General features: G+C 40.2%; 1 protein-coding gene across 2 annotated transcripts in view; it reads right to left on the reverse strand.

The window, feature by feature from the left end:
* Positions 1-12,988, reverse strand: part of LOC147261388 (calsyntenin-2-like) — a 175,653-nt gene that overhangs the window by 92,701 nt on the left and 69,964 nt on the right. The window lies entirely within an intron of this gene.

The following is a 12,988-nucleotide window of genomic DNA, read 5'->3' on the forward strand; positions in this document are numbered from 1 at the left end:
CTCTTTTCTTTTCAGTTCCGTTAGGAATTAAAAGAACTCACGTGCCTTTTCCTTATAGTGTAGATCATAATATTCTAGATCTGCTTAGTCCCCCTCCCTCTCTACTTTTAATGGCCCCCAGCAGCTCCAGTCAAGTGTTCTATGAGGAGAAGTAGGCCCTGATATTTCTCACATTTGAATGCTTGGAGACTTATGTTTTGATAGTAAAGCTTTTTGTTCTCATTCCATCTTGGGATAAAATTCAGTGTATTCAGAGCGGCAGTTGAGAAGGAGGTAACAACCCCAGAAACATGAAATACAATTAAAATCTGGGTTTAAAGAATCTCTTTTGTTGTTTTTACAAAACAACAAAAAAAAAACAAATGCAACACTGAAATTCCTCTTAATGCTCTACTTATCCCAAATTACATTCAGTGACATGACACTATTATTATTATGAAGACATTCATCTAACCCAGTACAATCCACTCATTACACACACCAACCCTGGAGGGATAGCGTAATATCAAAGATGAATTTTTCAAACTACTCGACTCCATTTAGAAGAAAAGGAAGTACAAGATAAAAATGATATTCATGGACAAGTCAATTTCTAGTGTGGGCACGGAGCATCTAGAATGGAGTCCTTGGACCGTGTGGAGAGGAGAGAATCAACAGCATCATCCTCTTCATCACCTGGTCATGATGATCTTCTACGTTAAGAGCACGCTCAGAACCAACCAGAATCCCATGAACGCTCCACTGAACGACAAACAAGTTGCTACATCACTTGAGTTATAGCTAAAAGTTGGTCTGATCATCTTATGCTGAACAAAACTCTTCATGTGTATTCAACGCTGTCAACCCACGGCAGCCTGAAACTGACCACCACAGGCAACCTTTGACAGCGCCTGGACTGTCAAGGATGCATTGGGAATCATCAAGCCAACAAAGCAACATTTACTGAGGAAAAATCTGCAACTCCAGGAGCAGAGGCTGCTACAAATCCTTGAATATTACCAGTAAAACTCAGGGCTTCTATGATGACCCTAGGAAGCCACTCAACAACTGCCTTATTTGCAGTTAGTAGAGTTTTGATGCAAATGATCCCATAAATCATCATGTAACGGGTCACACATATTCTCAGGGGTAACTGGTTCCCATCCCTGTTTAAAGTGATGGACCATGACGTTGCCACTGCCTCAGACATGAGAGTCTCTTTCTCTACGTCTCTGGCCTTCCGGGGCAGGAGGGGTGGAACCACCCTGGCACAAATGTGATTGAATAGTCCAGATGAGCAGAAGATTAACACAGATCACCACACATAATTACTGACCGTGTAAATTAAACCTTCTCACTTTCTCACAGCAGGGCCTCACAAGTGGATAGAGACTGATGTCCCAGCCACAGGAGCCACCATATGGGCTCCAACTGGACATCTCTGGCTTACAAGTATCACTCTCTGCATGGAGCTGGGATGTCAACTTGGTCTTTCAGTCCAATGAAGACACTTCGTCTCCTGCCAGTGGGTTTATGACATGCCCAGCTGGCAGTGATTTAAAATGCATCAAACTGATCCTGAGACCCTCACACAGCTTTTCATCTGTTTGGAGACAGTTCAGTACCTTTGTCCTGCTGTTCCACTTAGTTTCTGTTTGCTTGTCATTATACTGGGTTGATCGAACAGGGTCAAAGTAAATAGGAAACCAAGTTAGGCTGCAAAAAAGAAGCATGTGACTTGATCACGAAAGACACGCGGTTTCCCACAGGTTTAAACCACAAACGTTTACCTGGTGTCTCATTTTATTGTCATTTCATGTTCAGGTTTTTTTTGTTCTTCATTCGCGTGTGTCTGTGTGTTCATGTATCAAGTGGGAGCATTCGACTGAGTGGGAGTGACAGATGTTTTCTGAAGAAAAGGAGCAAATCACAATGTTACATTTAATTTGTTTTTTTTAGAATGTTGACAAAAAGTAAAGACCCCCGAGAACAAACAAACTAGTTATTCCAAAATAAAAATCTCAGGCTCCTCTGTTCTAACATAAAACACTGAGAATATCATGAATCTGAAAAAAAGTTCATAAAGACTTGTTAGGGCCACACCAATGCTGTACTCAAAGCTTTCCTTGGTTCTCCTCTGTTTCAACAATAAAATGAGAGTGTCAGTAAAGAGCACATAAAAGATTATCTTCTAAAGAGACTCTCCAAGACCACTGGACTTCACAGTGGATGTGCCTTAATCAAGCAATTCCTCATCCCCATGCTATTGTACTTGTGAATATATATTGATCATCATGTCCACATGCCGTTTCATTTAGGTTTAAAGATGTCTTCAGTGCGTCTAATGGCAGCCTGCAGTTAGAGGAATTTGCTTATGGATGGCAGGTTCAATTTTCCATTCCATTTCCATTTCAATTTATCCCAAACAAATGGGTGGTAGTTGAGGCAGCAGAGCTGTAAGTCTTTAAATGAAGTCTAATATAAGAGCTCTTTTGTAGAAAGAGCGCATATCAGACCATGGAAATGGGCTATTTCCAAAATGGCTTTCACAACATGTAGTACCGTAGAGCCATTAGCGATGCATTCAAAGTATTCATCCTTGACATCCTCGTACTGAACCGCAGCAATGAAACAAAAATTGAAGAAAGCTTGTATTCAAAGAGGAAACTCCCCCCAGGGGCACAGATGCATAGACAGTCAACCCTGCACTGTACATATCCTCTACCGTGAGATTATTTCTGATACTTAAAAGATCATCAACGTAATTACTCCTTTGATTAAGTAATAAATGTCACTGACTGCAACATACGTGGCGTCTGGTCTGGAATGTCTGCAGCCATTACTACATTATAGAACCACACTGCACATTATGGACGACTAATTCACTTAGCGCAACAAACAGACTAGAAGTGACTCTGGCAGACCACTGGATTAAATCCGGTATGACAGTGACGGAAACACAGACATCCACAAACTAGATCGAATTTTCCTGTCTTGTCCAGTGAATAAAATTACTGCAGGCAACCTGTCAATCCTGCTACTGAAATCCAAATAACTGTTAGTGTCTTCCCTGGGGCTGAGGCACCTAAAAACATATTACCATCTGTTGTTGTTAATCTGTATTTGATTTGGAACTCATACTCTGAGAGACACTTTTTTATTGCTCCATCAGTGCACTGATGAAGTCATGTTAAATTAATTTCTGATGTGGCCTCTGCTTGATTATCATAATGTCATTTCTTGCACTGGAGATGAGTAATCTTTGCATTGACGCAGGAAGAATTGAAACATCCATACAAACGGTCTTCACAAATGGTAAAGCACAAATTCAAATTGCTGAGATTCAGAGGATAAAAACATCTACATAAAATATTCGATTCTTATATAATAAAAAGGGGTCAAATGTACGAAATATGAAAGTTGGGAAACGATGGAAATGAAGGAGGAAAAGAGGACACCACACCACATAAAAGCCCATCTATGAAAGTAAGTTTTCAGAAGTATCCAAAAAGTGGTTTTGCCATTCATATCCTTTTATATACAGGGTAGTGTAGTAAAGGAGGATGTGCTCAGGGAATAACAGAATACAAGTAAACAAAGTGGCTCACAAGGTTAATAAAATGCTTGGCAGTCTGCACAAAGAAACCAATATGATGCAGCAGAAAATCTCTTTACATTTCATTTGATTAATTAGCGAGTTTAGGAGTTGTTGAAATTAGTCCAGGAGTGATATTATTGTGCTCCTCACATTAAAAACTCTCATCCACACACATACAATCTTGCTGACACTGTTTCTGTCTGGCAAGGATCTATCAGAGCCATAATTTCTTTGAAAGACTGATCCTGGACCCACAAACTCTATTTACTGTGAGGGCATCTTCATGTTATGGCAGTGGGAGCAACCATGGGGTCACTTCTCCTGGCACTCTTCTTCTAGGATCCTTCTCCAGCTATCAGATTCCATCCCATCCCGGTGACATGAATCTTACACCTCCATGAAGCATCCTTAATCTGACATTTAAGCTTCTTCCCCTGTCCTCCCGCTGAGCATCGACGACAACAAGCAGCAACCTTTGAGGAGGGAAGACGGTTCTTGCGCTGAAGGATTCAGTCTCAAACCGACAGCTGACGCCTCTGTTAAGCTGCTCTACATGTCATTATCTGTGCTGCAGTCCTCAGGGAGAATATTTCCCAGATATCTGAAAGATGGCACCACTGACAGCTGTTCATCACCAACCGTGGAGGTGGCTACTGCATTGTCAGACCACTTTTGTCTTGACGGTGCTGACGTGCTCTCACAATCAGAAGGTCTCTGGAGTACATGCTACAGTAGCAGTGGCACTGATGGCAGAGGGGTCCAAGGACAATCAGTCCCTTATTGAAGTAAGGGTGGCTTCTGCTTCTATTGTCTTTCCTTCTCCACTTACGACAAAGCAGAGGGGGCTGATGATGGGCTCTCACCCATGGATACTACTGTTAAAATACCCCCTGCTGTTTAACCTGAGACCATGTGTCCCTGTCAAGGTACTGCTCGAGTCTCGATGGTGGAGAAGTTACCGCCTCAACTCCTCTTTTCCCCCTCTGTTAAGGAGTCTAACCAGCTTCAAACAGCTGTAAGCAGAGAGCACAATGCAGAATGCGTCACCAGTGTGCACTTCAGCATGCACACGATAGAAATAAGAGATGAGAGGACGACAGAAGAAGAGTGCATCCATAACAGCAAGCTATGAATAGAAAAACACCACAGGCTGCATCAGCGTTTCTGCTATGTATCAGAATAATAATGAAACCCTGGAGTATTTGAAAGGTGAGGGAGCATGTAGAAAGCTGTGGTGACCTCCCGGTGCCCTGATATCATGTATCGTAATTAAACAGACATGCAAGGAAATGAAGAATTATGGAGTGTCTTCAGACAGACACAGATCAACTTTAATGGATGATCGCAAACATTCGGGATAAAAGTAGCTCATATAGAAAGACATAAAGTCTTAGAAACATATGTAAGCACAGGAAGTGAGAGGACACCTTGTACTGTGAAAGATTACCCATTCATTTGATTACAAGGACGCATTTGGAATCCCCTCTGACTCAGGATGGCTGTTCAGAATAATTAATTCTTTTTATTTATTAGTAATATCACTTCCTCTTTTAATGTGGCAGTAAAAACAAATCATGGGAGAAATTCTGATTTAAAGACATCCAGTTCAGTTTGCAGGTGATAATTGCTTTAGTGGTGAGCAGTGAATCTCATTATATCACACTGCTCGGATTTATTCAGGGCATGTAGGAGTTAATTAACTGCAGCAATTAGAAAGCAGCACGAGTAGAAATGATGGACAAGTTCATTCCTGGTTATTAATGTCTCTGGTAGTATCATTAAAATAATTCCTTCGATGTCACTCTTAACTTCCATGGACAGAAGTAAACAATGACACCACCTCTATGCAGATGATACAATGTTAACACAGTGAGCCCTGACACCATTATAAAGGATAAAATCTCCTTTCTTGAATGAGCAAGTAAAAAACTCTTCACCAATCTATTATGTCACTGACATATTTCATATTCTGATTAGGGTCCATATTATGGTTAAGGTACTATTCTGAATAAGGTGTTTGTATGCACAGCAGCTTTGGGAATATTCAAATTTACTTATTTGTTGGCATATTCCAAATAAATTATTCCCAGTCGGGGCCACTCCACTTCCAGTTTGTTGCCAGGCAACCTCGCTAAAATTCCTGTTTACCAAGCTTTTAATAAACTCGTTCCTAAACAAAAATACACAGGCATCACAGTAAAAAATAACCAACACATACTCTCAAATGCAGTAAGCAAATATGACTTATTTATATAAACACTACTTCGCAGTGGTATTAATACTCCGTACATGGACATCTGGGTCGTCATGGCAACATGTAAACTAGGGCTGCAGTGATTAGTCGACGTTGTCGACAAAAATCGATAATAGAAATAGTCGACAATGAATTCCATTGTCGACTATTGTCGCCAGACGCGTTTTTCCAACAGAGTAAGGCATCTCACTTGATTATAATCTCTGCCGAGAGTCGCTCATGCGCAGTAGCGTCTCTGCGGCTGAGAGGTAACGTACAGAAATGGCGGCGTCAACATCAGGTACGCCTACCAAAAGTTTTGGAGCATTTTAGCCTGGATACCGCGAATAAAAAGACTACTTGCGAAGTTTTCCAAAGCAGACCTTGCGTGTCATGGCGGTGATGCACGAACATTTAAAGAGAAAGCACGTCGGGCAGTTGAGCGAAACGGAGTCTGACTCGCCTCGGTGAGATTCAAGTAACATTGAAGCCAGTACGGTTTTTGTGACATACATTGTACATTTTATAAGCGTATTTTCGCTATAAAAGAGAGCTTGAGCGTTATGCCAGACTGTGCCTGACAAACGTATTTTGAATTAAATGCATGCAGTCCTAGCACTGTGCCTAATTGGTTTTAGATAGGACATTTTTAGTAAATTTTTGTACAAATCCGCAGTATGTTCAATAAAAGATGTATGTTACATTGTACCCATCTTTCTTGTGTTTATTATCATTTGCCACATAATTAAATCAACTTCATGCTAAATTTAAGAAAAAGTTAATAATTATCCGATCAGTCGACTAATCGTTTCAATAGTCAGTGACTAGTTGACTATTAAAATAGTCGTTAGTTGCAGCCCTAATGTAAACATACAGCACTTATCAGTGGCAGCTAAGCAATTCTGGTCTCCACCACAGGTTTGGAAATGTGTGGTAGTGAGTAGAACATGCACAGATGCTAACATGCTCAAAAGATGCAGTCGCAACCCTAAAATACCGCACGTGTTTTATACTCAACATGACTCATTTCTGTGTTGGCATATTAAAATTGATTGTTTTTTTATGGGATCAGAAAACATCCCCACCTGCAGGGGTGAACGGCTATCAAAAAGCAGTATTTGCTACATTTACCGGTGAGGGGATCATTATTTGCAGCCAGCACTGAAACAAACTGACAAACACAGAAATAGTTGAATGCATTGAGAGGAATAATTGATGAGTAAGCACACAACAACAGCAGTAGATAGGCATTAGTAACTAAAACACCAAGGGAAGAGGGGGGGCAAATCCTTTCATTAAGAACATCAATCCCAACTTTTATAGTCCAAGTGCTTAAGTGTTAAAAGCAATTAGAATGAAAAGCGTAATTGGACATATTGACCACTGCACAGGCCTGGGTGGTAACAACTTTAGAGAATATATTGAGCACTTTATTATGTAGTTTTGCTATTTAAGGAAAAATGCATTTGCAGAACATGTATTTGATCCAGTTCTGATATCAGTATTAGAAGTGCCTCTGGTATCAGTAAGTCTCTGCATTGTTTACTGATACCGCGGTTATTCATCCTGCTACCTCTGACTAATAAACCAATTCTGGACAATTGCTGCTCTAAAACTGTAGCCTACACAGGAAGTCGTACTGTGATTCCATTGGCAAGAGCAGCGAAGAAGAAGAAACCACTGATATGCAATATCAGTCCAACAGAGCTTGCAAGCAAAGTGTCAAAAATTTGTGTCGTGTGAAAATCCCACCAATGAAATTTTGGCATGTGCAGTATCGAGGCAGTTGTTTGGAGGCCTACAGTTGAAAGCAAAATAAAGTTCTAAAGCTTCATTCATATTACATTAAAATAGCAGTTTAAAAAATAACAGTGTTTATTTATGTTTTAACACCTGTATCAGAGCTATCAACATCAACCATTATGCACGTTCAGTTGTCATAAACTACATTGGAAGGAACAAAGTAGTTTCAGAATATCACTAATTTAAAACTTTTGATGAGTCCTAGACGATTTCAAACTCAGCTTTCAAACGTCACACAGCGTGAGACCATTTGACAGTGCGTCTTTATACCAATGCACTTCACTCATGAATCAGTTTGCACAAAATGAATATGTGCCTTGAATTGCTAACAGTTTTCATAGACGACACAAATCATTTTGCACGTCAATTGTTTGTATGTTGTTCTTTATTATCTTGTGTTCACTACACGTCTGCTGCAGCCCTCTTGGCCAGGTCACTCTTGCAAAAGGGATAAAGATCTCAATGGGTAAATTATCTGATTAAATAAAAGGTAATGACATTCAATAATCTCACTCTTACAGTGGAGCACAATCAAATTTAAAGGCTACATGCAGGAGCAGGGATGTGTCATGCTGCCTTAGAATGTTCTTCGGGTTTTTAGACTATAGAGCGATACAAGAAATATGTCTTAAAATTCTTAAATCGTCTCTAAATCTCTTCATGAATGCACCGATATGATTATTCCTTGCAACATATTATGCATGTCTGAAATTTAAAGAAGAAATCTTGTTTATAGTTGAACAATTTTATATTTACATGCAAAAAGAAGGAAATCACAACCAAGTTAATTTTTTTTTTTTAAACCAGACCATTTCACTCATGAGCAGTACTACACACTACAACACTTTGATTTATAAACCATGCTGTTTTGTTAATTTTCCTAACATCTAATTAAAAAGGACTGTAAACACTGATCCCCATCAACCACAAGCCATACAAGCGCCCCCCCCCCCCCCCCCATCTAAAGAGAGTTTGAAAAAAATACTCTAATAGGCTTGTTTCCATGGTGGTGGTATGTTGAATGATAATGCTGAAATCATTAAATCATGTAAAACCAGGTTTGTTGTCGCTTGTTGCTGGTGCCCTGAATTGTACAAAGCTTGTGTAGTCAAGGCTGAAATGTGAAATATATCACGGAGCGTCACAGACTGAGGCTAAACTTAGAAATACTTTCCCTAAATGCCCATTTGAGCAGTCACGAATACATGTTTTGAGCACACCAAGATGTCTTTCCTCCAGCTTTATCTTTTCTTTGGGACTCCAGGATGCTCATTAGTCCAAAAACACTTTGATTTAAACAAAAAACAAACAAACTAGATGCATTATTTGTTTTTATCTCAAATCAAAGTGTGTGTATGTGTGTGTGTGTGAGAACTACTGAGCATATGGCTAGATAAAAACAGATGTGGCTTAGACCCAACGATGTGCTTGAGAGTTGGTAAACAAATTACTTTTGGACAGTTTTGTTGTTGTTAGCATCAGACACTATTACTGTAGCTTCCAGCTAATTAAACGTAGCTGGCTCTTTCTGCCTTCTGGAATCACACACTGATGCAAGAGGGAAAATGTGTTTGTGAGCTCGAGACACCAATTTGTGTGTGATTGAAGAGTAAAGTACATTGTTGGCTGTAAAATAAATGTAAAATCCATAATACAGATAAGACATCAGGTAACCTTGAGCTGATGAGCAATGCATTCATCTGAAAGAAGTTTGCTTCATTTAATCTATCACTTTTCAATGTTAGCACACAGTTTGCCTTCGCTCAAGGTATAAAATCATATACTGTCAAGTGTCATTACACAAATGAGACCATCAATTACACCTTCCAACATGTTTAACTTCATCATTGTGTTTGCTGATGCCAGAGTGAAAACAAAGCCTGGGGAGTCAAGTCGAAAGTCAATTGTTTGCCATTAAAATGTTTGACATTTGCTGGCAGGAAATGTGGAGCCTTTAGAGAAAGAAACTCAGTCTGTCCAGAACGGCTATGAGTAATAACATCCCTGTCGTCCATATCTGCCTCTTCTTCTGCTTGTTATGAATCATTTGTTGATCTACAGTACAACAAGAGATACAGAGGACGATGAGTGATGGCTTACCGTCGATTAGTTTCACTGAGTGGGCCAATGGAGACACACAACAGAGGGATTTGAAAAGAGTGAGGAAAAAGTGGAGTGGAGGGAAATGACAACAAAGAGAGAACAGAGAAGGGGATGGAAGGAAGTGGAGGGAGGAGGCAATATCTCCATTAACAGAAAGCAGCAGGCGGCGAGGAGAGCCATGGTGAGGAGAGGCGCATGGCAGTGTGACTGACTGGATTGAATTAGAAACAGTTCCACTCTGGAGACTTAGGCCCCGTGTGATGATCAACCAACGTGAACAGTCTATTTGCACTTATTTCAACTGGCTTCAAATACACTATCTGCCAAACGTCAGAAAACTTTTAAATGGAAGTTCCTCTTCACGCCCTGATTGGCTGGAGAGAGTTATTCCTCCATCTGTCCTTCTCTACCAACTCTATATTCAGAAACACCTCTTTACACCTTAAAGGCATGACTGACTTACATCCTGGACAAGGGTTAAAAATGGACATAGATGGAAATACTACAAAACTGGGCTGTAAGTTTGAATGATCACTCACAGGTTTGAGCGGAAAGTCCCGCTTTCAGTTTTAATAACCTCTTAGAAGTGCCCTCTTTCGGAGACAGACACATTTGATATGGTCCTCTTCTGATCCAGCAGAAGAAACTTGTTGCATGACCTTTGATCTATCCGTAAACTAAGTTAAACTTCTTTTGTTACACAAATGGAGGACTAAAATGAGCCGAGCCGTCCCAGCAGAAAAGTCAGGGCTCCAAAATATCTGAGAAGCAGCATGTGGAAGTATTTAAAGTTCTGCTCTGCAAGTTTGTTGAAGGCAGTGGTCTGACCGTAACTTGTAAACAACAACACCACCTGCTGAAGTTAGCTTACCAGCGGACGGAGGTAGCCATGTATTTTGTTTATGTGTCTCTTTTTCTGCAAGACTTAGGCATTCATTTTTACGTCGCTAATCCCAGCCTCAGGAATTCAGCAGTCAGAAAGCAAAGGTCACTCTCATCTCAGTCGCTGAACATCAGCTGCATCCTCCGCAACGCGAGATCTGACGGACGTTCACCAAATTTGACACGAACACTCAAAGGATGACCTGAAAAGATTTTCGGGTAGTAATAAGTCTCTGTGGCAGACACACATCCCAGAGGTGTACAGTATTCTGGTTTGATCTTGTGGTTTTTAATATTGCTGTTAGGTTTATTAATATGAGTGGGAAAAAAATACTGCAGGACATCTAGTCTAATTTCTGTTGGGTTGACAAATCAGTGTGTCTCCCCTCGAAGAAGAAAAATAATATGGCATTCATTTATTAATTGCTGCTTAGTTTTCAAGGGTAGCATGACAAATGGGATGCTACACGGCTGCTTACTTCTTTCAGGTTATAAACCGAGAAGAGTGACAGGTCCGAGTCTTTTGAGCCTCGTCTTCAGCATCATTTCATCTGTAGCTGCATTCAAGCTCTGAGTTCAGAGGAGATTTTAAGCAGCATTTACTGAGTGATCTTGATATTATCGACCGCTCTCCATTTTAACTACAGGATCAGGGATACACACTGATCAATTTATAATGTGTAAAGGGAAAAAAACAACCAAAGCAACACACAATGTTGCACTGTTGCCTTTCATTTCATTTTAATCATTTTAAATACATAATCACATTGTGCTTGTTTCTGGACACATAGACCAAACATATTAATCCTTTACAGTGGATTGTTGTGGTCAGTGCAGCATCTAGAACATCATGTCAGCTCAGGATGTATTTAGCGTCACTGCAATATCAATGATGATCAGATCAGAAATGAGATCATGTTAACGGGAAGCTGAAGTAGAGGTGCACAAACAAGTCCGCTACCACGTTGCGGATAATCAGCTGCCACTCAAAACATGTTGACGTCCAAAGCTAATTGAGTTTGATTAGTGATTCAGAATAAATAAACAGCTTCAGTATGGGATTTTTAACTTTTGTCAAATGCTTTATCGACAAGTTAAACCCCAGTCATTCTTGCATCTTATTTTGCTAATTAAGACACTGCTATTTATTGATGCCGCCTCCTTTTTCCCCACATCAGCGAACAGAATCTACCTCCTCTGACACATTAGTTTGACATTCCAGACACCACACGGAGATGCACAAAGGTTTTACTCTGACAGACATCTGTTTAGTTGCTGCATATCTTATGGTTTTTGTTGCCGATTCACACCTCAGTTCCATCAGTTGTGCGTCTGACAGTCTCTCTTGTCACAGTTCTTCTGTCTGTCACTTCCTGCCGTGATGAAATGTCATCTAAACCTTCTTAAGTCCCCCCACCCCCCACCCCCCGCCACGGCATCAGGTAACAGGTGTTACAGTTTGTTGTGACTTTATCCTTGAAAACTTACATCAGTGTCCCTGGAAGGAACAAGATGAAAGGAATAGAGAAAGGCAGTTCAGAAGCAGGGAAGACAACGTGCACAAATGGAGGGAGACTTATCAAAAATGTGTCTGAGGATGATGATAACGAAGTTTTAATGCGGGTTAAAAGATGGATGTTGTCAAGATTCTAACGGGTTGCTGTGCGGTTTCCTATCACTGTAAGTCCAACAAACACTGTCGCCCTAAATTTATGATGCAAAGACATTACTGTGGCAAGCTTTGTTGAAAGTTGTGCCAAAGCTGTGATCTATATTCTATATTTTATTAATCTATTATGTTATAGAGTTTATTGAATTAGAACAGTGGACATTAGTCAGCATATCAACAGCAGCATCAATGTAAATCTGCCAGAATCAACGCAACATTTCATCTCAGTGTCACGTGTAGAGTATGAAAAATGCAACTTTTTTTTTAGCAATCACATAAAAAACATTAAATGAGAAACTGAGCAAGTGCTGCTTTATGCCAGAGACACATCACTCAGGGTTGCCCACTGCCAAATCCAGTCCCAACAGCTTCCCAGCTACCTAACACCTGAAAACACACATTTCTCTCCAACAACTGTGAAAGTTTGCACATCGTTAAGTACACAAACAATGCAACAGAACAGACCGAACTGTTTATAATCCAAATTAATCTTATCGTTTTATCATTAATATAATGTATACTTCTGCAACAATTTAATATCTAAAGGCCCAACTTTTAGGAGAAAGTTTTCACCTAAACTCTCTGCTTTCATCCAGCTTCCCTCTGATCCTCGAGACAATGCCCAATGCCTGTGAGTCAAGCACAGGAATAGTAAATAGAAAAGAGCAGGAAGTCTGTTACATCTATCCAAAGCTGCAAGAAGTCTGATTCAATTACAGCA

This window comes from Aulostomus chinensis, chromosome 5, assembly GCF_037954235.1.
Source record: "Aulostomus chinensis isolate RoL2024-O1b breed Wild chromosome 5, RoL_Achi_v1.0, whole genome shotgun sequence".
NCBI lineage: Eukaryota > Metazoa > Chordata > Actinopteri > Syngnathiformes > Aulostomidae > Aulostomus > Aulostomus chinensis.